This window comes from Palaemon carinicauda, chromosome 31 (assembly GCF_036898095.1).
Source record: "Palaemon carinicauda isolate YSFRI2023 chromosome 31, ASM3689809v2, whole genome shotgun sequence".
Lineage (NCBI taxonomy): Eukaryota > Metazoa > Arthropoda > Malacostraca > Decapoda > Palaemonidae > Palaemon > Palaemon carinicauda.
In genome coordinates, this window is record NC_090755.1 from 86,129,209 (window position 1) to 86,156,708 (window position 27,500).

A 27,500-nucleotide genomic window follows, 5' to 3' on the forward strand; every position below is an offset into this window, starting at 1 on the left:
GCAAGTAACCAAACAGATAGTTCACGAGACTTGTTAGAATAGATATTAATTATTTTCTATGATATAAAAATGTTAAAATACTGAATTGTAGGATAAGTTTAGTATTTTGGCATTGAGGTGGTAGGTTAGCTTGGGTTAGGTTGGGTTAGGTCACGTCAGGTCAGGTCAGGTTAGGTTAGGAGGGCTACAATCAGGAACTAGCTGCCCAGTAAGGGTGTGTCAAGGTACACTACCTCATTGCGAGGGGTGGCAGGAATCGCTATGGCCAACTGTATATAAATTATGTATATTCCATCCCAGTAAACATCACGACAAGAAACAGGAATCCTTGTGGCCAGCTGTACATGAAAAATGTCTATTCCATCCCAGTAAACATTACGACAAGAAACAGGAATCCCTGTGGCCAGCTGTACATAAAAAAATGTCTATTCCATCCCAGTAAACATTACGACAAGAAACAGGAATCCCTGTGGCCAGCTGTACATAAAATAGTGTCTATTCCATCCCAGTAAACATTACGACAAGAAACAGGAATCCCCGTGGCCAGCTGTACATAAAAAATGTCTATTCCATCCCAGTAAACATTACGACGAGAAACAAAGATTTCTTATGCACTTGTAGTTCCCCTTTTAGGTCCCTCTCTGTGTTTGTTTTCATTTCAAATTAAGATGACATCTTGCCAGCAAAGGTTCCTATTCATAGTAGAGCAATTTGTTAAAGTGCATCCTATGTCACCTGGTAATAGATTGTACTTGGAGATTCGTATACACAAATCTCTCTCTCTCTCTCTCTCTCTCTCTCTCTCTCTCTCTCTCATGTTTTTGGGTGTATCATATATGTTATTACTTTGTTTATAGATTGCAATTGAACATGCAAATGCAAAAATATTTTCTCTCTCTCTCTCTCTCTCTCTCTCTCTCTCTCTCTCTCTCATTTCATGTGTGTGTTTTATGTTTTCAGTGTAGTTATAGATTGTACTTGAAAAATCGAATATACAAATCTCTCTCTCTCTCTCTCTCTCTCTCTCTCTCTCTGTCTCTCTCTCTTTCTCTCTCTCTCTCTCTATCTCTCTCTCTCTCTATGTGTGTGTGTTTAATATATGTTTTCACTTTGATTATAGTTATACATTGTACTGGAACATTCAAATACACAAAACTCTCTCTCTCTCTCTCTCTCTCTCTCTCTCTCTCTCTCATTTCATGTGTGTGTTTTATATGTTTTCAGTGTAGTTATAGATTATACTTGAACATTCGAATACTCAAATCTCTCTCTCTCTCTCTCTCTCTCTCTCTCTCTCGTGTTTGTTTTGTTTTCACTTTGGTTATATATTGTACTTGAAAATTCAAATACACAAATCTCTCTCTCTCTCTCTCTCTCTCTCTCTCTCTCTCTCTCTCCATATGTTCCTGTATTTTGTAAATGCTTTCTCTGAAGTGAAAACTAGTTATTCAAATATCACTTCTCCTCCATTTCTGAACTTTTCCTGCATATTTCATTCGCTTGTCTTTCTGTGTTTGAAAGCTAATTTTTAAAGTGAGCTTACAGGCAATTAACTTTTTACCGCAGCAAATTCTTTAAACTGGTCTTTTTCATTTTTTGCATAATTTGCATGAGGGTGAAAATTGCACATTGGTTTACTAAAAAGAATTTCAGGGTATTTTCACGAAGTATTTGTACATAGTGCATATGTTAAAACTGCCTTATGTACTTAATGAGAATTGTGTACGATAAAATATTAAAAACTTGTTATATATATATGTATATATATATATATATATATATATAGTTTTCAGGATAACAGGAAAACTACTTTTAGTTTCTCCATATATATATAAGTATATGAATATACATACATATATATATATACATATATATATATATATATATGTATGTATATTCATATACTTATATATATATGGAGAAACTAAAATTAGTTTTCCTGTTATCCTGAAAAGAAAATATATATATATATATATATATATACATATATATATATATATATATATATACATATATATATACATATATATATACATATATATATATATATATATATCCGGATAACTAGAAAACTGCATTTACGGTCCTCCATTTATCATTTTGGCGTCAACACGTTTCGAATCACTTTCTTTTACGTGACTCTTCATCAGGGCTATATTATTCAAACGATTGAATTAGAATTTAATACAAAATCTATGGTGGTAAAAATTCAAAGATACAAAAATATTTGAATACTCCATAATTAAATAACTTCTATTAGCGTGCTTTTTTCCCATTCGTATGGGGGTAACAGGGATGCCTTCTTTTGAAGGACTTTGGTTTGGCTTTTGGGGTGGAGTCCCGACTGGCTGCCCTGCCTGACATCGCCTAGACCACGGTAGCGTATGCTTGTGTGTTGTACCTGTTACCATCCCCCTTCCTCCCAGCAGCGAGGAGTCATGGCGTAGTTAGGTCGAGGTCGACAGTTCGAGGCGTGTGAGGTGTCTGTTATGTTTTTAGAAGGTGTTGGAATGGCTGTTTGTGTGTTTATTAGTCTGTAACACCCATTTTCTTTACACACTCCATAATTAATTAAGAAGTATTGAAAAATTAAAACTTTACTATTCTTTAAAAGGAAAACTTCTAAATTAATATAAAATCTTCAGAGAATTTCATGACAGATCTTACAAGTCCTCCCTCTCTTTGACGTAGCTCACGATTCCTTTCTTGCAACAGGATTGACGTTGATTCTTATAGAATGCAATATCTTGTTCAAAGCAAGATATATTTTGAAGCTTACTCGACCCTCCCCACCCTAGGGAATCTTGATTTGTGTTCTGCATCGATCTCAGATTCGATTCCATTTGTAGCAGCACCTTTCCGAAAGATCTTGCAAGCCCTTCCCCTCTTCGACGTAGCTCACGATTCCATCCTTGTAACGGGATTGCCGTTGATCCTAATGGAAAGCCATCTTTTGTTCAAAGCAGGCTATATTGTGAAGCTTACTCGACCCTCCCCACCCTAGGAAATCTTGATATGTGTTCTGCATTGATCTCAGATTCGATTCCATTTGTAGCAGCACCTTTCCGAAAGATCTTGCAAGTTCTTCCCCTCTTCGACAAAGCTCACGATTCCATTCTTGCAACGGGATTGACGTTGACTCTTATGAAATGCCATCTTTTGTTCAAAGCAGGCTATATTGTGAATCTTACTTAACCCCACCACCCTAGGAAATCTTGATATGTGTTCTGCATAGATCTCAGATTCGATACTGTTTGGAGCGGCCCCTTTCCAACCGATCTTACAAAACCTCACCCTTTTCGACGAAGCTCACGATGCCATTCTTGCAACAGGATTGTCGTTGATCCTTTTAGAATGAAATATCTTGTTAGAAGCAGGCTATATTGTGAAGCTTACTCGTCCCTCCCCACCCTAGGAAATCTTGATGTGTGTTCTGCATTGACCTCGGATTCGATTCCATTTGTAGCAGCACCTTTCCCTTTCCGAAAGATCTTGCAAGTCCTTCCCCTCTACGACATAGCTCACGATTCCATCCTTGCAACGGGATTGTCGTTGATCCTTATAGAATGCAACATTTTGTTCAAAGCTGGCTATATTGTGAAGCTTACTCGAACCCACCCCCCACAACTCCAGGAAATCTTGATTTGTGTTCTGCGTTGATACCGGATTCGATACCGTTTGGAGCTGCACCTTTCCATACGACAAATTGCAGTCTCGATGCGCAAGCATTTTATCTGGAACGAAGCAGCTCCAGACAATTTCTCTTCCTTCTCCAATGTAGGTGAGGATTTCATTGTTGCAAAGGGGTTCATACATGTTTAAAAATGGTATAATTTGTTTAATATTACTTAAAATGTCCGCCTTACTCAACACCTCCAAATATTCTTTTAACTTAAATTTTTCACCACCATAGCTTTCGTATTCAAGTCTAAAGTTCAAACTTGCAGCAAATGTTATGTTGAACAGGCTGACACAAGTCCATTTTTATAGTTTATATATGAAAGGACTGTTTAATGGTGTTACTGTCCTTATTTTATTTAATTGTTCATTACGTCTCATGGAGTTTATTTCCTTATTTCATTCCCTCACTGGGCTATTTGTCCATGTTGGAGTCCTTGAGTTTATAGCATCCTGCTTTTCCTATTAGAGTTATACCTTAGCTAATAATAATAATAATAATAATAATAATAATAATAATAATAATAATGTTTTCTTTGTTGGAGCCTTTGGGCTTATAGCATCCTCCTTTTCTAACTAGGGTATTAGCTTGGCTAGTAGTAGTAGTAGTAGTGGTAGTGGTAGTGGTGGTAGTGGTGGTAGTAGTAGTAGTAGTAGTAGTAATAATAATAATGTTTTCTCTGTTGGAGCCATTGGGCTTCTAGTCTCCTGCTTTTCCAATTAGGGTAGTAGTAGTAGTAGTAGTAGTAGTAGTAGTAGTAGTAGTAGTAGTAGTAGTAGTAGTAGTAAAATAACAATAAATAATAATAACAATAAAATAATAATAATAATAATAATAATAATAATTCTATCGTTCAACCAATGTAAATCGAGATAAAATCATGTAAAAAGAAATGTTTCGAAACACGTGTCGACACGAAATAAATGATGAAACGTAAATACAGTTTTCCTGTTATCCTGAAAACTAAGCGGAGCTCAGCTTGTCCGCAGAGATGCTGCCTTTGAATCTTAGATGCCACTAAGATATTATCTTTCAGAAGAACGCTATATATAAGAGGGAGATTTTTGGCGTCGCGTTGTCATGGCGACGGATTGCAAGCAATGAGAGCTGAACTTCACGTGAGAGTTGACATATGGAAAGATAGGCTTCGAGATTATTATTATTATTATTATTATTATTATTATTATTATTACTACTACTACTACTACTACTACTACTACTACTACTACTACTACTACTACTACTACTACTACTAGTTAAGTTACAACCCTAGTTGGAAAAGGTGGATACTATAAGCCCAAGGGCTTCAACAGAGAAAACATTATTATTATTATTATTATTATTATTATTATTATTTTTATTATTATTATTACTTGCTAAGCTACAACCCTAGTTTGAAAAGCAAGATGCTATAAGCCCAGGGGCTTCAACAGGCAAAATAGCCCAGTGAGGAAAGGAAACTTAAGGAAAAATCAAGTATTTTAAGAACAGTAACAACATTAAATAAATAATTCCTATATTATTATTATTATTATTATTATTATTATTATTACTTGTTAAGCTACAACCCTAGTTGGAGAAGCATGATGCTATACGCCCAGCTGCCCCAACAGGGAAAATAGCCCAGTGGGGAACGGAAACAAGGAAAAAATAAAATATTTCAAGACCAGTAACAACATTGAAATAAATAATTCCTATATAAACTATAAAAACTTTATCAAAACAAGAGGAAGAGAAATTAGATAGAATAGTACCCTCAAGCAAGAGAACTCTAACCAAGACAGTGGAAGACCATGGTACAGAGGATATGACACTACCCAAGGCTAGAGAACAATGGTTTGATTTTGGAGTGTCCTTCTCCTAGAAGAGCTGCTTACCATAACAAAAGTCTCTCTTCTACCCATACCAAGAGGAAGGTAGCCACTGAACAATTACAGTGCTGTAGCTAACCCCTTGTAGAGAAATAATTAAATCTTTATATTGAGTGAACTTATACATAATTGACTATGAATAATATTTCAAATAATAAGACTCCTCACATGGAAAAAAGTTGCAAACATGTATATAATCTACTTTTTATATTGTGTTAATTTTTTGCAAAATTTACAATAAATAAGAATATTTCTAATCTAGACTAGCCCGATAGAAAAAAATGTTGCAGACAAATAAAAAAAAGTATATTGTAAAAATCTATGCATATTAAATCCCTGTTTGAAATATTGGAAAATGATGAAACAAAAATTATGGCAGGCATAGTAAAGATCACCGAGACGAAACGAGTGTCACGACTGAGATGGTGTGGACATGTGTTGAGGATGGATGGTGGGGAGAAAGTGAGGAGGGCTTGGGAGGATCCTTTTAGGGGGAGAAGATCGAGAGGGAGGCAGAGAATTAGCTGGTGAGATAAGGTGAAGGATGATATGGAGAGAAGAGGTTTGGTTGAAGAGGATGACTTTGATAGAAGGCATTGGAGATTCGCATCAGGCAACCGACCCCTTAATGTAAGGATAACAGTGGGGAAGAAAAGGGAGGCAGAGAATCAGATGGTGAGATAAGGTGAAGGATGATAGGGAGAGAAGAGGTTTGATGAAGAGGATGACTTTGATATAAGGCATTGGCAACCGACCCCTTAATGTAGGGATAACGGTAGGGAAGAATAATAATTTATGCATAATAAATAATTAAAAAATATATTGTAAGAATTTATACATAGCAAATAATTCCTTTTTAATATTGTTAAGGCTTTATACATAATACTAATTCATTTTTCATATTGAGTGGATTTATGCATTATGCATAATTTACGATGAATAAGAATATTTAAAAATCTACATATGAAGGAGGCGTGTGTGTGTGTGTGTGTGTGAGAGAGAGAGAGAGAGAGAGAGAGAGAGAGGAGAGAGAGAGAGAGAGAGAGACTTGGTTTTTAATATTCTTCGCTTTTAGTCACTGGATTTGTTTATGACAACTAGACCTGAGAGAGAGAGAGAGAGAGAGAGAGAGGAGAGAGGAGAGAGAGAGAGAGAGAGAGAGAGAGAGAAACTTGGTTTTTAATATTCTTCGCTTTTAGTCACTGGATTTGTTTATGACAACTAGACCAGAGAGAGAGAGAGAGAGAGAGAGGACTTTTACGTGTTAAAAACATTCAACTTAAAATCAAAGCAGAAAATACATCGTCGATGAAATAGTAATTCCTTATGAAAATGAAATAGAACTTAAGCTCTGTATTTCATTAAACCGTTTTTCAATGAAAGATAATTAAAAAAAAAATAAGACCGTATTATTTCCTGAAGAAATACGATACTTTGTTTCATGGAAAACAATATGAGAACTCTTTAATATTACAATTTTTAATCGGGATATCCAGGTCATATATTTCTTTATCACATAATATTTTCCTCATTTCATCATCATCATCATTATCATCATCTCCTCCTACGCCTATTGACGTGAAGGGCTTCGGTCAGATTTCGCTAGTCGTCTCTATCTTGAGCTTTTAAAGCAATACTTCTCCATTCATCATCTCCTACTTCGCGCTTCATAGTCCTCAGCCATGTAGACCTGGGTTTTCCAACTCTTCCAGTGCCTTGTGGAACCCAGTTAAACATTAAGTGAAGTAATCTCTCCTTCAACATCCTCCTCCTACACCTATTGACGCAAAGGGTCTCGGTTAGATTTCGCCAGTCGTCTCTATCTTGAGCTTTTAAAGCAATACTTCTCCATTCATCATCTCCTACTTCGCGCTTCATAGTCCTCAGCCATGTAGACCTGGGTCTTCCAACTCTTCCAGTGCTTTGTGGAACCCAGTTAAACATTAAGTGAAGTAATCTCTCCTTCAACATCCTCCTCCTACACCTATTGACGCAAAGGGCCTCGGTTAGATTTCGCCAGTCGTCTCTATTTTGAGCTTTTAATTCAATACTTCTCCATTCATCATTATCATCTCCTCCTACGCCTATTGACGCAAAGGGCCTCGGTTAGATTCCGCCAGTCGTCTCTATCTTGAGCTTTTAATTCAATACTTCTCCATTCATCATCATCATCTCCTCCTACGCCTGTTGACTCAAAGGGCCTCGGTTAGATTCCCCCAGTCGTCTCTATCTTGAGCTTTTAATTCAATACTTCTCCATTCATCATCTACCCAACGCTTCATAGTTCTCAGCCATGTAGGCCTGGGTCTTCCAACTCTTCTAGAGACTTTTGGAGCCCAGCTGAACGTTTGGTGAACTAATCTCCCGTGGGGGTGCGAAGAGCATGACCAAACCATCTCCATCTACCCCTCATCACGATCTCATCCACATATGGCACTCTAGTAATCTCTCTTATAGTTTCATTTTTAATCCTGTCCTGCCATTTAACTACAAAGATCCTTCTGAGGGCTTTGTTTAGATTCTGTCAAAACTTCAGCGGTAATGAAAGCCTTCAAAGACAAGGAATAGATGAATCTTACGAGAGAGAGAGAGAGAGAGAGAGAGAGAGAGAGAGAGAGAGAGAGAGGAGAGAGATAATTTACTGTTTTTCACTGAATATCTATTTTGAAGAATTGTCAAAGCAAGGGATGTAATAATCAAGATATGCTTAATTACACAAACATATTTCCTCACTGACCTTTCTGCAAAACACCCACTCACTTCAAAATGATTATTTCATTCTAAAATTCAAAGTTATTCCCTTTCCAAGCTTTTCATAATTGCCTGACCCATTACCTGGCAACATTTGTTAATCTTATTTAACCTTCTACGTTTTCAGCTATATATAACTTTCAAATTATATTCACCTGATTGTTACCACACCTTCCAGCCTCATCTTCCAAGGAGATCTGGAGGCCCTAAAGGCTTAAAAGCCGCTCATGAATGGCAGAGGCAAGGGATAGTGACATTGTCCTATCAAGCGGGACAATGCCCTAGAGACTGACCATATATACATATGATCAGCGCCCAAGCCAACTCTCCAACCAAGCCAGGACCAAGCAGATAGAACTAGAGCTCACAAGGATGGTGAGGTCACAGCGACCAAAGAAACTAACGAGTTTGAGTGGGATTCGACACCAGTCTGGCGTTCAGCAGTCAGGGACGTTACTACATTGGCCACCACAACCCTAAGATCATATCAAAGTTTTTTTGACCTTTGAAATACTTAACTCACCGTAATTGGCCAACTTCTAGGGTATTTAAGTTAAACCCATTGCTTAGTACCCCCTGGTTCTACCGTGGGTGAAGAGGGGCTTAAGCATTGATCATCTCCCCTATATAATAAAGAACAAGTGTCTGGCTATATATAAGTAGATAATAGATGGACATCAACAATAACAGAATGGTCCCTAGAGATGCAAAAGAAGCAGGGGAAGGAAGAGAAGACGATGGATGGACGAACTAAGAAAATTTGCGGGTATAAACTGGCATAGAGAGACCATAAGCATACGGGAGTGGAAGGACAAGTCTGAGGGACTGATGATATATATATATATATATATATATATATATATATATATATATATATATATATATATATATATATATATATATATATATATATATATAGAATACTGTATATATCTTTTCAGTCACGCTCAACGGCATTGCCAAATGTATGACTAATCGGTCTCTCCCCATCCCTCTGGTAGGGGGAAGGAGATTAATCATACCCTGGTGAGAGGGGCGTAACCAAAAAGATTGTGTAGGGAAAGCTGGTATAGATGCTGGGCTGGGCTAAACGCTGGAACTTGCCGTACAGTAAGGGTGTATCAGGGTGCAAATCTTTGGAGCAAGGTGCACCAGGGGCTCCCGTGTCCAACTGTACATTATTCATATACTGGCTTCTAGGTTAAGGGTTAATAATGGAAGCGAAATTCTATTAAAGACAGAGGTTACTGGTATACCCATAGAGTAAATCCGTTTAAAGTGAATATAGAGTGAATCCGTTTAAAGTGAATATAGAGTAAATTCGTTTAAAGCGAATGATGAAGATAAGACGAGATTGTGGGGACACCGATATGGGATTTTCTAGCAGTACAGGATAATGAAGTCTGATATCGTTTATTATAAATGAAAATAAAGAAGAATATTCAATTAAAAACCATAAAAGCCATAGATGTCATTTTATAAGTTGAATATCCGCCCGTGTATGGCTTTATAGACCCTTCGGGTTACTAACGACATCTAAAAGTCTGTTTGTTATGTCCATCTTCATTATCGTCATCATTAGCCGAGAAGCGAGGAGTAGGAGGAAGGTGAACGTAAATCCTGAAGACGTAATGAAAGCCAGCTAAGATCTCATTGCTAAGAGTCGCTTCTGTTTCTAACGATTTGCGCTATGAGACGAAAATGAACTGGAGAACTGCTAGCGGTTAAGTGTTGCTTCATATCAGTGTATTGTCTGCAATAATGTTAGCTTTTACTGACCCCCCCCCCCTCTCTCTCTCTCTCTCTCTCTCTCTCTCTCTTTGCATGGAACAGACTTCCAGCGGATGTAGTGAACAGTAACAAGGTAGACGAATACAAGAATAAGTTAGACAAGATCATGAATCTCTCTCTCTCTCTCTCTCTCTCTCTACATAGAACAGACTTGCAGCGGATGTAGTGAAACAGTAACAAGCTAAACGAATACAAGAATAAGTTAGACCAGATCATAAAAACTCTCTCTCTCTCCTCTTCTCTCTCTCTCTCTCTCTCTCTCTCTCCTCACTCTCTCTCTCCTCTCTCTCTCTCTCTCTCTCTCTCTCTTTACATAAAACAAACTTCCAGCGGATGTAGTGAACAGTAACAAGGTAGACGAATACAAGAATAAGTTAGACAAGATCATGAATCTCTCTCTCTCTCTCTCTCTCCTCTCTTCTCTCTCCTCTCTCTCTCTCTCTCTCCTCTCTCTCTCTCTCTCTCTCTCTCCTCTCTCTCATAACTTTCCTGTTTTATAAACCTAATAATAGACATAAGCAATACTAACTCTATAAGCTCTTAAATATAAAATTTTATAATCTACACACCAATCGAAAAAATTACACGATATTTCATTTCAAATACAAAACGGACTGGGATAAAATAACAAAGTTATTTTACGTAAATCAATTCCATTTCTCGCCAGAATTTATAAGTTCCCGATATTGGTAAACCAAGTTACCGATATTGGTAGGCTAAATAGCTGATAATGACATACTAAGTAGCCGATACTGATGACAAAGCTTAAATGCTAGACTCGACTTTGCCACTGATATGGGCTAGTAGATGTGTCATGTCTTTTCTAAAGGCTAGTTGGTGTGAAATGTCTTTCTGTGGGCTGGTAAGTGTGCCATATCTAGTAAGTGTGTCATGTCTTTCTATGGGCTAGTTGGTGTGCCATATCTTTCTATGAGCTAGTTGGTGTGTCATGTCTGTATATAGGCTAATAGCTGTGTCCATGTCTTTCTATGGACTAATAAGTGTGCCATGTCTGTTTTGTGGGCTAGATGGTGTGATGTCTGTTCTATGATTGTAAGACATTGAGGTTATCAGAAAATGTGCTAAAAATGTAACATCAAGAAATTGGTCATTTGGGGTTAAAATTCTGCAAAATATTATTATTATTATTATTATTATTGTTATTATTATTATTATTATTATTATTATTATTACTTAAACTGCAGGATGCATAGTTGGTAAAGCAGGATGCTATAAGCTCATGGGCTCCAACAGGGAAAATAGCCCAGTGAGGAAAGGAAATAATAATAAATATAAAATATTTTATCTGAATGAGACAAATATAAATTTTGAACATATTAATGATTCTATATTCAGGTTACTTAGACTTGAGTCTTGCAACGGTTGCCACATTTCCACTCCAGTCAGTGTCTACAATGAACGATCGCTTCATAAAAAGATCAATATGGCAACGCCGCTTCATTATGATAATACGATATGTTCTTACAAAAATTCCACCAACGAGAAAAGTTTTAACAAAGTTCCACCACCTTGAAACATTTTTGCAAAATTTCCATCAACGGGAGAAGTTTTAAAAAAGTTCCAACACCGTGAAACGTTTTTACAAAAGTTCCACCAACGAGAAACGTTTTAAGGAAAGTTCCACCACCATGAAAACGCTTTTACGTTCCATAAACACAAAACGTTTTGAAAAAGCACCAATAAGAACAGTTTAAAGAAACGTTCCAGCAATGAATACAGTATTAAGATATGTTCCAGTAATGAAAAGAGTTTTAAAAAACGTTCCAGCAACGAATAGAGTTTTAAGAAACGTTCCAGCAATGAATAGAGTTTTAAGAAACGTTTCCAGCAATGAATAGAGTTTTAAGAAACGTTCCAGCAATGAATAGAGTTTTAAGAAATGTTCCAGCAATGAATAGAGTTTTAAGAAATGTTCCAGCAATGAATAGAGTTTAAATAAACGTTGAAGCAATAAATAGAGCTTTAAGAAATGTGTCCAGCAATGAAAAGAGTTTTAAGAAACGTTCCAGCAATGAAGGAGAGTTTTAAAGAAACGTTCCAGCAATGAATAGAGTTTAAATAAACGTTGAAGCAATTAATAGAGCTTTAAGAAACGTTCCAGCAATGAAAAGAGTTTTAAGAAATGTTCCAGCAATGAATAGAGTTTTAAGAAACGTTCCAGCAATGAATAGAGTTTTAAGAAACGTTTCCAGCAATGAATAGAGTTTAAATAAACGTTGAAGCAATAAATAGAGTTTTAAGAAACGTTCCAGCAATGAATAGAGTTTTAAGAAATGTTCCAGCAATGAATAGAGTTTAAATAAACGTTGAAGCAATAAATAGAGTTTTAAGAAACGTTCCAGCAATGAATAGAGTTTTAAGAAATGTTCCAGCAATGAATAGAGTTTTAAGAAACGTTCCAGCAATGAATAGAGTTTTAAGAAACGTTCCAGGAATGAATAGAGTTTTAAGAAACGTTCCAGCAATGATAGAGTTTTAAGAAACATTCCAGCAATGAATAGAGTTCTAAGAAATGTTCCAGCAATGAATAGAGTTTTAAGAAACGTTCCAGCAATGAATAGAGTTTTAAGAAACGTTCCAGCAATGAATAGAGTTTTAAGAAACATTCCAGCAATGAATAGAGTTCTAAGAAATGTTCCAGCAATGAATAGAGTTTTAAGAAACGTTCCAGCAATGAATAGAGTTTTAAAAAACGTTCCAGCAACGAATAGAGTTTTAAGAAACGTTCCAGCAATGAATAGAGTTTTAAGAAACGTTCCAGCAATGAATAGAGTTTTAAGAAATGTTCCAGCAATGAATAGAGTTTTAAGAAATGTTCCAGCAATGAATAGAGTTTAAATAAACGTTGAAGCAATAAATAGAGCTTTAAGAAACGTTCCAGCAATGAAAAGAGTTTTAAGAAACGTTCCAGCAATGAAGAGAGTTTTAAGAAACGTTCCAGCAATGAATAGAGTTTAAATAAACGTTGAAGCAATTAATAGAGCTTTAAGAAACGTTCCAGCAATGAAAAGAGTTTTAAGAAATGTTCCAGCAATGAATAGAGTTTTAAGAAACGTTCCAGCAATGAATAGAGTTTTAAGAAACGTTCCAGCAATGAATAGAGTTTTAAGAAACATTCCAGCAATGAATAGAGTTCTAAGAAATGTTCCAGCAATGAATAGAGTTTTAAGAAACGTTTCCAGCAATGAATAGAGTTTTAATAAACGTTCCAGCAATGAATAGAGTTTTAAGAAACATTCCAGCAATGAATAGAGTTCTAAGAAATGTTCCAGCAATGAATAGAGTTTTAAGAAACGTTCCAGCAATGAATAGAGTTTTAAAAAACGTTCCAGCAACGAATAGAGTTTTAAGAAACGTTCCAGCAATGAATAGAGTTTTAAGAAACGTTCCAGGCAATGAATAGAGTTTTAAGAAATGTTCCAGCAATGAATAGAGTTTTAAGAAATGTTCCAGCAATGAATAGAGTTTAAATAAACGTTTGAAGCAATAAATAGAGCTTTAAGAAACGTTCCAGCAATGAAAAGAGTTTTAAGAAACGTTTCCAGCAATGAAGAGAGTTTTAAGAAACGTTCCAGCAATGAATAGAGTTTAAATAAACGTTGAAGCAATTAATAGAGCTTTAAGAAACGTTTCCAGCAATGAAAAGAGTTTTAAGAAATGTTCCAGCAATGAATAGAGTTTTAAGAAACGTTCCAGCAATGAATAGAGTTTTAAGAAACGTTCCAGCAATGAATAGAGTTTAAATAAACGTTGAAGCAATAAATAGAGTTTTAAGAAACGTTCCAGCAATGAATAGAGTTTTAAGAAATGTTCCAGCAATGAATAGAGTTTAAATAAACGTTGAAGCAATAAATAGAGTTTTAAGAAACGTTCCAGCAATGAATAGAGTTTTTAAGAAATGTTCCAGCAATGAATAGAGTTTTAAGAAACGTTCCAGCAATGAATAGAGTTTTTAAGAAACGTTCCAGCAATGAATAGAAGTTTTAAGAAACGTTCCAGCAATGAATAGAGTTTAAGAAACGTTCCAGCAATTGAAGAGAGTATTAAGATATGTTCTAGCAATAAAAAGCGTTCCAGCATTGAATAGAATCTTAAAAAACGTTCCAGCAATGAATAGAATCTTAAAAAACGTTCCAGCAATTAATAGAATCTTAAAAAAACGTTCCAGCAATGAATAGTTTTAAGAAACGTTCCAGCAATGAATAGAGTATTCAAAGTTCCAGCAATGAATAGTTTTAAGAAACGTTCCAGCAATGAATAGAGTTTAAGAAACGTACCAGCAATGAATAGTTTTAGAGAAACGTTCCAACAATGAGTACAGTTTTAAGAAACGTTCCAGCAATGAATAGAGTTTTAAGAAACGTTCCAGCAATGAATATAGTTTAAATAAACGTTGAAGCAATAAATAGAGCTTTAAGAAACGTTCCAGCAATGAAAAGAGTTTTAAGAAACGTTTCCAGCAATGAAGAGAGTTTTAAGAAACGTTCCAGCAATGAATAGAGTTTTAAAATAAACGTTGAAGCAATAAATAGAGCTTTAAGAAACGTTCCAGCAATGAAAAGAGTTTTAAGAAACGTTCCAGCAATGAAGAGAGTTTTAAGAAACGTTCCAGCAATGAATAGAGTTTTAAGAAACGTTCCAGCAATGAATAGAGTTTTAAGAAACGTTCCAGCAATGAATAGAGTATTAAACGTTCCAGCAAAGAGCAGAGTTTCAAGAAACTTCCCAGCAATGAATAGAGTTTTACGAAAAGTTTCCAGCAATGAATAGAGTTTTAAGAAACGTTCCAGCAATGGATAGAGTATTAAGAAACGTTCTAGGCAATGAAAAACGTTCCAGCAATGAATAGAGTTCTAAGAAACGTTCCATGTTCTAGCAATGAAAATCGTTCCAGCAATGAAATAGAATTTGAAAACACGTTCCAGCAATTAATAGAATTTTAAAAAACGTTCCAGCAATGAGTACAGATTTAAGAAACGTTCAACCAACGCTCAATCCTAGAAACGTTCTTTCTAATTTCAAAATCCATCCTCTTATCTCTTTACCCACAAACAACCTTCCCGTTCACCCGCTATCTCCTCGATCCCAAGAAAGCGTGCCCGCTTGTATCGTTTCACGAAGAAAAGTCTCGAGCCAAATGTAAACAAAGCCAGCCTCCTCCTCCTCGTGTTTACTTCTCACCAGCTGTAATTAGCCGAAGCTGATAACGCCACAGGAAGCTCGTTTCCCTAACGACTCCAGCAGGGAAGCCTGGGAGCTCATTCGAAAGGCAAACAGGCGAGACTACTCAGCCTGTAGGGGTTGATCGATTTGAGCTTAATAGATAGAGTGTACTTTTTGGTTTATTTATGCTAGACATAGGAGATTCTAGAAGATGAAATTTTAGCATGTAGAATTCTTTCCATATTCTGTTTTAATGTTTTTATTTTAATTCCTCTGTGTAAAGGTAAGAAGGCTTAAAGGCCACTCATGAATGGTAGAGGCAAGGGGCAGTGATAGGACAAATTCTAGCATGTAGACTTAATTGAGCTTAGATTAGATCGAGTCTACTTTTTGGTTTATTTATGCTAGACATGAGAGATTCTAGAAGATGAATTCTAGCATGTAGACTTCTATCCATATTCTGTTTTAATGTTTTTTCATTCCTCTGTTGTGAAGGTTTTTTAAAAGGTTTGAAGGGCGCTCATGAATGGCAGAGGCAAGGGGCAGTGAGAGGATAAATTCTAGGATGCAGTTTTCTTTCCGTATTCTGTTTTGATATATATATATATATATATATATATATATATATATATATATATATATATATATATATGTGTGGTGTGTATATATAATATATATATACTATAATATATATATATAATATAATATATATACATACATACATACATATATATATATATATATATATATATATATATAATACTATATATATAGGCTATATAGAGCATTATTATTAATTGGTAAGCTACAACCCTCATTGGAAAAGCAGGATGCTATAAGCCCAGGGGCCCTTACAGGGAAAAATAGCCCAGTGAGGAAAAGAAACAAGGAAAAAATAAAATATTTTAAGAATAGTATCAACATTAAAATAAATATTTCATATATAAACTTTAAATAATTTATCAAAACAAGAGGAAGAGAAATTAGATAGAATAGTGTGCCCGAGTGTACCCTCAAGCAAGAGAACTCTAACCCAAGACAGTAGAAGACCATGGTACAGAGGCTATGGCACTACCCAAGACTAAGAGAACAATAGTTTAATTTTGGAGTGTCCTTCTCCTAGAAGAGCTGCTTACCATAGCTAAAGAGTTTCTTCCACCCCTTATCAAGAAGAAAGTAGCTACTGAACAATTACAGTGTAGTGGTTAACCCCTTGGGTGAAGAAGAATTGTTTGGTAATCTCAGTGTTGTCAGGTGTATGAGGACAGAGGAGAATCTGTAAAGAATAGGCCAGGGACTATTCGGTGTATGAGTAGGCAAAGGAAAGTGAACCGTAACCAGAGAGAAGGATCCAATGTAGTACTGTCTGGCTAGTCAAAGGACCCCATAACTCTCTAGTGGTAGTATCTCCACGGGCGGCTGGTGCTCTGGCTAACCTATATATCCATATATATACATATATATATATAAATATATATATATATACATATATATATATATAAATATATATATATATATATATATATATATATATATATATATATATATATATATATATATTACTTCCTCTGTTGTAAAAGTTAAAAGGTTTAAAGGGCTCTCGTGAATGGCTGAGGCAATGGACAGTGACAGGATAGATTTTAGTATGTACACTTTTCTTAAACATCTCTTTTTAAAGGTTTAAAAGTCACTCATGAATGGCAGAGGCAAGGGACAGTGACAGCGTCCTAGCTGTTTTAGACAATGCCCTATAGATATATGATCAGCACCCTAGCCACTCTCCACTCAAGCTAGGACCAGAGAGGGCCAGGCAATGGCTGCTGATAACTCATCAGCTAGATCCATAGGTACAAAAATCCCATCCTAAGCTCAAGAGGATAGTGAGGTTTCAGACTACAAGAAACTATCGAATTTGATCAGGCCTCGAACCCTATAGTCAATTTTTTTTAGCGAGGCAGATTTTGCACCGACTCGCCGGGGTGCCCTTTTAGCTCGGTAAAGTTTCTTGATCACTGATTGGTTGGACAAGATAATTTTAATCAATCAGCGATCAGGAAACTTTTTCCAAGCTAAAAGGCCACAGCTGCGAGTCGGTGCAAATGCGCCTCATTAAAAAAATGGACTATAGTCCGGCATATCGACAGGCTGGGACGTTTCCAATAGGCCCACCATGAAGGTTGTCTTCACACTTTTCTATGGAGAGACTTGATGGTGAAAAAAATAATGTAAGAGTGACATTTGAAGAAATAAATTCGCTCCTAACAAACTAAAATAAATTTCTATGAAAGCAATGAATTGGGATATAAAAATATTGCAATTTCTCAAACCTTAAAGGTAAGATTCCGTTGCAGTTGGAATTAGACTCCGACTAAATTTCTATGAGAATTTAGCTTTCAAAAAATTCTCTCTCTCTCTCTCTCTCTCTCTCTCTCTCTCTCTCTCTCTCTCTCTCTCTTATTTCTTCCTCGAAGGAAGTAAAACTATTCGTTTTTTTTGCTACTTAATGGACATGTTAGAAAACTACTTTCTCTCTCTCTCTCTCTCTCTCTCTCTCTCTCTCTCTCCTCTCTCTCTCTCTCCTCTCTCTCTCTCTCTCTCTCTCTCTCTCACAAGACTCAATGGGTAAGTTTAACACCTCAGCCATTCCAGAGTCGATTCTTTTTGTTTCCAGCAATTAGGTAATTGCACGGATGGCGAAAGGCGAGATTGAGTACCCCGATTCCTGGAATGTAGATACTGGAACGATTCCTGAAAATTTATGAGCAGATTACCAATTCCAAATTCTCTCTCTCTCTCTCTCTCTCTCTCTCTCTCTCTCTCTCTCTCTCTCTCTCTCTCTCTCTCTCTCTCTCTCGTAAGATTACTTTAATTTCTTCTCTTTGAAGGGCTTTCATTTCTGCTGAAGTTTTGACAGAATCTACATCTCTCTCTCTCTCTCTCTCTCTCTCTCTCTCTCTCTCTCTCTCTCTCTCTCTCTCTCTCTCTCGTAAGATTAATCTATTTCTTGTCTTTCAAGGGCTTTCATTTCTGCTGAAGTTTTGACAGAATTTAAAGCTCTCTCTCTCTCTCTCTCTCTCTCTCTCTCTCTCTCTCTCTCTCTCTCTCTCTCTCTCTCTCTCAAGATTCATCTATTCCTTGTCTATGAAGGGCTTTCATTTCTGCTGAAGTTTTGACAGAATCTAAAGCTCTCTCTCTCTCTCTCTCTCTCTCTCTCTCTCTCTCTCTCTCTCTCTTAAGATTCATCTTTTTCTTGTCTTTGAAGGGCTTTCATTTCTGCTGAAGTTTTGACAGAATCTAAAGCTCTCTCTCTCTCTCTCTCTCTCTCTCTCTCTCTCTCTCTCTCTCTCGTAAGATTACTCTATTTCTTGTCTTTGAAGGGCTTTCATTTCTGCTGAAGTTTTGGCAGAAGCTAAATCTCTCGCTCTCTCTCTCTCTCTCTCTCTCTCTCTCTCTCTCTCTCTCTCTCTCTCTCTCGTAAGATTACTCTATTTCTTGTCTTTGAAGGGCTTTCATTTCTGCTGAAGTTTTTGACAGAATTTAAAGCTCTCTCTCTCTCTCTCTCTCTCTCTCTCTCTCTCTCTCTCTCTCTCTCTCTCTCTCTCTCTCAAGATTCATCTATTCCTTGTCTATGAAGGGCTTTCATTTCTGCTGAAGTTTTAGACAGAATCTAAAGCTCTCTCTCTCTCTATCTCTCTCTCTCTTAAGATTCATCTTTTTCTTGTCTTTGAAGGGCTTTCATTTCTGCTGAAGTTTTGACAGAATCTAAAGCTCTCTCTCTCTCTCTCTCTCTCTCTCTCTCTCTCGTAAGATTACTCTATTTCTTGTCTTTGAAGGGCTTTCATTTCTGCTGAAGTTTTGGCAGAAGCTAAAGCTCTCTCTCTCTCTCTCTCTCTCTCTCTCTCTCTCTCTCTCTCTCTCTCTCTCTCTCTCGTAAGATTCATCTATTTCTTGTCTTTGAAGGGCTTTCATTTCTGCTGAAGTTTTGACAGAATCTAAAGCTCTCTCTCTCTCTCTCTCTCTCTCTCTCTCTCTCTCTCTCTCAAGATTCATCTATTCCTTGTCTATGAAGGGCTTTCATTACTGCAGAAGTTTTGACAGAATTTAAATCTCTCTCTCTCTCTCTCTCTCTCTCTCTCTCTCTCTCTCAAGATTCATCTATTCCTTGTCTATGAAGGGCTTTCATTTCTGCTGAAGTTTTGACAGAATCTAAAGCTCCCTCTCTCTCTCTCTCTCTCTCTCTCTCTCTCTCTCAAGATTCATCTATTCCTTGTCTATGAAGGGCTTTCATTTCTGCTGAAGTTTTGACAGAATCTAAAGCTCTCTCTCTCTCTCTCTCTCTCTCTCTCTCTCTCTCTCTCTCTCTCTCTCTCTCTCAAGATTCATCTATTCCTTGTCTATGAAGGGCTTTCATTTCTGCTGAAGTTTAGACAGAATCTAAAGCTCTCTCTCTCTCTCTCTCTCTCTCTCTCTCTCTCTCTCTCTCTCTTAAGATTACTCTATTTCTTGTCTTTGAAGGGCTTTCATTTCTGCTGAAGTTTTGACAGAATTAAAAGTGGTCTCATACTTATCTCTCTCTCTCTCTCTCTCTCTCTCTCTCTCTCTCTCTCTCTCTCTCTCTCTCTCTCTCTCTCTCTCTCTCGTAAGATTACTCTATTTCTTGTCTTTGAAGGGCTTTCATATCTGCTGAAGTTTTGACAGAATCTAAAGCTCTCTCTCTCTCTCTCTACTCTCTCTCTCTCTCTCTCTCTCTCTCTTAAGATTCATCTTTTTTCTTGTCTTTGAAGGGCTTTCATTTCTGCTGAAGTTTTGACAGAATCTAAAGCTCTCTCTCTCTCTCTCTCTCTCTCTCTCGTAAGATTACTCTATTTCTTGTCTTTGAAGGGCTTTCATATCTGCTGAAGTTTTGACAGAATCTAAAGCTCTCTCTCTCTCTCTCTCTCTTAGTGTTTTCCTTTGATATTACAAATTACTTTTTCTAATTCAATCAAAACTGAAGGAGTTTCTGGTAACCTATTGGAAACATCCCTGCCTGGCAATCTGCTGGACTGAGATTCGAGACCTACTTAAGTTCCATAGTTTCTTGTAGTGCCTGCAACCTCACTATCCTTGTGAGATGAGAATGGGGGTTTGGGGGAGCCTATAGATCTACCTGCTGAGTTAACTGCAGGCACTGCCTGGCTCTCCTTGGTCCTAGCTTGGGCGCTGACCCATTCACTAGTGTTATCACTGCCCCTTGACTTTGCACTTCATGCGGGACCTTTACACCATTAAATACTACAAATGTGTAAACTAAATAGAGAGAGAGAGAGAGAGAGTGTGAGAGAGAGAGAGAGAGAGAGAGAGAGAGAGAGGGAGAGAGCTTTAGATTCTGTCAAAACTTCAAAAGAAATGAAAGCCCTTCAAAGACAAGAAATAGAGTAATCTTACGAGAGAGAGAGAGAGAGAGAGAGAGAGAGAGAGAGAGAGAGATTTGTATCCCCAGCCTTGAGTTGGCTCCACGATTGATACAGACTGTCGCAAAGTAAAAGATTCTTAGAAAAAAATATATGCATAAACCCTCGCAGCTGAACCGTTGGCTTCTTGAGGCAAATCCTGACCAACCACAGAACGGTTTCTTACCAAGACCATATCTCAGTTTTGGGCCAACAGGGGAACAATAGATTTTTGGAAATAAATCACTTTTTAACCCTTATCTAGAATGTTATCGGGACCTTGTCTTTGGATATAGCCTAAGGCATTGAAACAATATCCAAAAGATTTTGTAGGTTTGAGAAGAAATCCCTCAGAAGGATATTTGGAAGTTAAATAGCAGGACATGATTAGAAATGAAACCATAATAGAAATCTCTCGAGTGCCATATGTAGATGAGATCATGGTGAGGGGTAGATGGAGATGGTATGGTCATGCTCTTCCCACTCCCCAAGAGAAATTAGTTCACCAAACTTCCAACTGGGCTCCAAAAGGCACTGGAAGAGTTGGAAGACCAAGACCTACATGGCTGAGGACTATGAAGCGTAAAGTAGGAGATAATGAATGGAGAAGTATTGAATTAAAAGCTCAAGATAGAGACGACTGGCCAAATCTAACCAAGGCCCTTTACATCAATAGGCGTAAGAAGAGATGATGATACATATATAAATTTCCGGTCACGCTCAGCAGCTTTGCCAGACGTATAAATACTCGGTCTCTCCCCATATCTCGGATATGGGGAGAGGAGTACTCATACCCTGGTGAGAGGGAGCATCCCGAGAGAGATATACTCGCAAATGCCGTGCTATTTTATCATTATTATTATTATCATTATTATTACTTGCTAAGCTACAACCCTAATTGGAAAAGCAGGATGCTATAAGCCCAGGGGCTCCAACAGGGAACATAGCCCAGAGAGAAAAGGAAACAAGGAAAACTATAACATTTTAAGAAGAGAAACAAGATTAAATAAACATCTCCTATATAAACTATAAAAAACTTAAAACAAGGGAAAGGGGGAGCTGGTGGAAAGGGTCGAATCTGTGCGTATGCATATTTATCTATCTAGTCACTATTTTTGACAGGTCGCGTACACTAGCATAGTATAATCGTCTCAAGATGTTCCACCATATCGTTGTATTTGAAAACTATTTGCTTTGTTGCTAAAAGATGTTTGGATAAAAGAGAAGTTTAACCTTCCCACGTATACGCAATAAACGTCAAGGTTGGGATGAAATTGCTCTGTTTGTGTGTGTTATTGTGCTCATAGAACACATTTTTATGAGGAAAGTGACATCCAAGGCATGGTCTTACACTGCCTTGGGTTAGAGTTCTCTTGCTTGAGGGTACACTCGGGCACACTTTTCTATCTAGTTCCTCTTCCTCTTGTTCTCTTAAAGTTTTTATTGTTCAAATAGGAAATATTTATTTGAATATTGTTAATATTCCTAAAATATTTTATTTTTCCTTATTTCCTTATTTCCTTTCCTCACTGGGCTATTTTCCCTGTTGGGGCCCCTGGGCTTATAGCATCCTGCTTTTCCAACTAAGGTTGTAGCCTAGCATTTAATAATAATAATAATAATAATAATAATAATAATAATAATAATAATACTAGGCAGAACCAAGCTGACTTTACCTCAGAGCTAGGAAGCTGAAATGTGTGACGGGATGCAATCAACTGAGTAACTTTATGAAAGAACACTCTCCTTTATATACAAAACCTCAAGGCAACAGGAATTTTCATGTTCGAGAAACAGACAATGTTAGAGAGGAAAACGCAGACATGTTTATTCTGGTTCTTTTTAGTGCGAGGGAAGAGCGCAGATACAAGCATAATATATACAAAATAATTCATGTACGATCGTGTGACACACGGTTGGTACAAATGTTTCTCAACTCATTCATAGGAAGTAGGTTGGCCAGGGCACTAGCCACCCGTTGAGTTACTACCACTAGAGAGTTACTGGTTCTTTGACTGGCCAGACAGTACTGCATTGGATCCTTCTCCCTTGTGCATTTATAGGTAGTAGGTTGGCCAGGGCACCAGCCACCCGTTGAGATACTACCACTGGAGAGTTTTTGGTTCTTTGACTGGCCAGACAGTACTACATTGGATCCTTCTCCCTTGTGCATTTATAGGTAGTAGGTTGGCCAGGGCACCAGCCACCCGTTGAGATACTACCACTGGAGAGTTATTGGTTCTTTGACTGGCCAGACAGTACTACATTGGATCCTTCTCCCTTGTGCATTTATAGGTAGTAGGTTGGCCAGGGCACCAGCCACCCGTTGAGTTACTACCACTGGAGAGTTACTGGTTCTTTGACTGGCCAGACAGTTACTACATTGGATCCTTCTCCCTTGTGCATTTATAGGTAGTAGGTTGGCCAGGGCACCAGCCACCCGTTGAGATACTACCACTGGAGAGTTTTTGGTTCTTTGACTGGCCAGACAGTACTACATTGGATCCTTCTCCCTTGTGCATTTATAGGTAGTAGGTTGGCCAGGGCACCAGCCACCCGTTGAGATACTACCACTGGAGAGTTTTTGGTTCTTTGACTGGCCAGACAGTACTACATTGGATCCTTCTCCCTTGTGCATTTATAGGTAGTAGGTTGGCCAGGGCACCAGCCACCCGTTGAGATACTACCACTGGAGAGTTTTTGGTTCTTTGACTGGCCAGACAGTACTACATTGGATCCTTCTCCCTTGTGCATTTATAGGTAGTAGGTTGGCCAGGGCACCAGCCACCCGTTGAGTTACTACCACTGGAGAGTTACTGGTTCTTTGACTGGCCAGACAGTACTACATTGGATCCTTCTCCCTTGTGCATTTATAGGTAGTAGGTTGGCCAGGGCACCAGCCACCCGTTGAGATACTACCACTGGAGAGTTACTGGTTCTTTGACTGGCCAGACAGTACTACATTGGATCCTTCTCCCTTGTGCATTTATAGGTAGTAGGTTGGCCAGGGCACCAGCCACCCGTTGAGATACTACCACTGGAGAGTTATTGGTTCTTTGACTGGCCAGACAGTACTACATTGGATCCTTCTCCCTTGTGCATTTATAGGTAGTAGGTTGGCCAGGGCACCAGCCACCCGTTGAGATACTACCACTGGAGAGTTATTGGTTCTTTGACTGGCCAGACAGTACTACATTGGATCCTTCTCCCTTGTGCATTTATAGGTAGTAGGTTGGCCAGGGCACCAGCCACCCGTTGAGATACTACCACTGGAGAGTTTTTGGTTCTTTGACTGGCCAGACAGTACTACATTGGATCCTTCTCCCTTGTGCATTTATAGGTAGTAGGTTGGCCAGGGCACCAGCCACCCGTTGAGATACTACCACTGGAGAGTTATTGGTTCTTTGACTGGCCAGACAGTACTACATTGGATCCTTCTCCCTTGTGCATTTATAGGTAGTAGGTTGGCCAGGGCACCAGCCACCCGTTGAGATACTACCACTGGAGAGTTTTTGGTTCTTTGACTGGCCAGACAGTACTACATTGGATCCTTCTCCCTTGTGCATTTATAGGTAGTAGGTTGGCCAGGGCACCAGCCACCCGTTGAGATACTACCACTGGAGAGTTATTGGTTCTTTGACTGGCCAGACAGTACTACATTGGATCCTTCTCCCTTGTGCATTTATAGGTAGTAGGTTGGCCAGGGCACCAGCCACCCGTTGAGATACTACCACTGGAGAGTTTTTGGTTCTTTGACTGGCCAGACAGTACTACATTGGATCCTTCTCCCTTGTGCATTTATAGGTAGTAGGTTGGCCAGGGCACCAGCCACCCATTGAGATACTACCACTGGAGAGTTATTGGTTCTTTGACTGGCCAGACAGTACTACATTGGATCCTTCTCCCTTGTGCATTTATAGGTAGTAGGTTGGCCAGGGCACCAGCCACCCGTTGAGTTACTACCACTGGAGAGTTATTGGTTCTTTGACTGGCCAGACAGTACTACATTGGATCCTTCTCCCTTGTGCATTTATAGGTAGTAGGTTGGCCAGGGCACCAGCCACCCGTTGAGATACTACCACTGGAGAGTTATTGGTTCTTTGACTGGCCAGACAGTACTACATTGGATCCTTCTCCCTTGTGCATTTATAGGTAGTAGGTTGGCCAGGGCACCAGCCACCCGTTGAGTTACTACCACTGGAGAGTTATTGGTTCTTTGACTGGCCAGACAGTACTACATTGGATCCTTCTCCCTTGTGCATTTATAGGTAGTAGGTTGGCCAGGGCACCAGCCACCCGTTGAGATACTACCACTGGAGAGTTATTGGTTCTTTGACTGGCCAGACAGTACTACATTGGATCCTTCTCCCTTGTGCATTTATAGGTAGTAGGTTGGCCAGGGCACCAGCCACCCGTTGAGATACTACCACTGGAGAGTTTTTGGTTCTTTGACTGGCCAGACAGTACTACATTGGATCCTTCTCCCTTGTGCATTTATAGGTAGTAGGTTGGCCAGGGCACCAGCCACCCGTTGAGATACTACCACTGGAGAGTTATTGGTTCTTTGACTGGCCAGACAGTACTACATTGGATCCTTCTCCCTTGTGCATTTATAGGTAGTAGGTTGGCCAGGGCACCAGCCACCCGTTGAGATACTACCACTGGAGAGTTTTTGGTTCTTTGACTGGCCAGACAGTACTACATTGGATCCTTCTCCCTTGTGCATTTATAGGTAGTAGGTTGGCCAGGGCACCAGCCACCCGTTGAGATACTACCACTGGAGAGTTATTGGTTCTTTGACTGGCCAGACAGTACTACATTGGATCCTTCTCCCTTGTGCATTTATAGGTAGTAGGTTGGGCCAGGGCACCAGCCACCCGTTGAGTTACTACCACTGGAGAGTTATTGGTTCTTTGACTGGCCAGACAGTACTACATTGGATCCTTCTCCCTTGTGCATTTATAGGTAGTAGGTTGGCCAGGGCACCAGCCACCCGTTGAGATACTACCACTGGAGAGTTATTGGTTCTTTGACTGGCCAGACAGTACTACATTGGATCCTTCTCCCTTGTTCATTTATAGGTAGTAGGTTGGCCAGGGCACCAGCCACCCGTTGAGATACTACCACTAGAGAGTTATTGGTTCTTTGACTGGCCAGACAGTACTACATTGGATCCTTCTCCCTTGTGCATTTATAGGTAGTAGGTTGGCCAGGGCACCAGCCACCCGTTGAGATACTACCACTGGAGAGTTTTTGGTTCTTTGACTGGCCAGACAGTACTACATTGGATCCTTCTCCCTTGTGCATTTATAGGTAGTAGGTTGGCCAGGGCACCAGCCACCCGTTGAGATACTACCACTGGAGAGTTATTGGTTCTTTGACTGGCCAGACAGTACTACATTGGATCCTTCTCCCTTGTGCATTTATAGGTAGTAGGTTGGCCCAGGGCACCAGCCACCCCGTTGAGATACTACCACTGGAGAGTTATTGGTTCTTTGACTGGCCAGACAGTACTACATTGGATCCTTCTCCCTTGTGCATTTATAGGTAGTAGGTTGGCCAGGGCACCATCCATCCGTTGAGATACTACCACAAGAGAGTTATTGGTTCTTTGACTGGCCAGACAGTTCTACATCCGATCCTTCTCCCTTGTGCATTTATAGGTAGTAGGTTGCCAGGGCACAAGCCACCCGTTGAGATACTACCATTAGACAGTTATTGATTCTTTGACTGGCCAGACAGTACTAGAGTGGACCCTTCTCTCTTGTTACGGCTCATATTTCCTATTGACTAAACATACACTGAATAGTCTAGCCTATTCTTTACATATTCTCCTTTTATTTCGAATGTGTCTCAGATATTGATAAACAACATTCCAAACAAGAAAAACTAAAAAAGAATGATAAAAACATAATAGTTGAGAGAAATTTAATTTTAAATTTGACGAAATTATTTATGTCTTAGTTGGCGTTAAAACTCGGGTTGAAAATATGCGAGTTATTCGCCATAGTAAAATATTAATGAATTTTCATATTTTTAAAACTCGAAAGAGTTGTAATAAAGAAAATGTATTTCAAAAATTTTCATATTACATATGACTGTCGTAGTCCCTTTATTAATAGAGTAATAAATAGAAAGTGTGTGGCAATATATATCCTTATATATATGCATATATATGTATATATATATGCATGTTTTTTATATTCATATATTATACTCCTCCTAATGTGTGGATTCTCTCTACCTCAGGATCTGAGACCCAAGGGAGAATCAACTTAAATGATAATAGCTTCTTGTCGGTCGGGGAATCGAATCTGGGCCCAAGAAACTTTGGTTGAGTGGCCGAGTCAATGGTAGACTATAATATATGGCTTGTATGAATATAAATATATATATATATATATATATACATATATATATATATATATATACAGTATATATATTATATATATAATATATATATATATATATATATATATTATATATATACACACCCACACACATATATATACATAAATATATATATATATATATATACTTTATGTATATATATATATATATATATATACTGTATGTATATATATATATATATATATATAAATATACTGTATGTATATATATACATATATATATCATATATTCATATATATATATAAATACATATATATATATATATATATATTCATATAAGCCATATATCATAGTCTTCCATTGACTCGGCCACTCAACCTCAGTATATTGGGCCCAGGTTCGATTCCCCGGCCGACAAGAAGGTATTATTATTACGTTGAT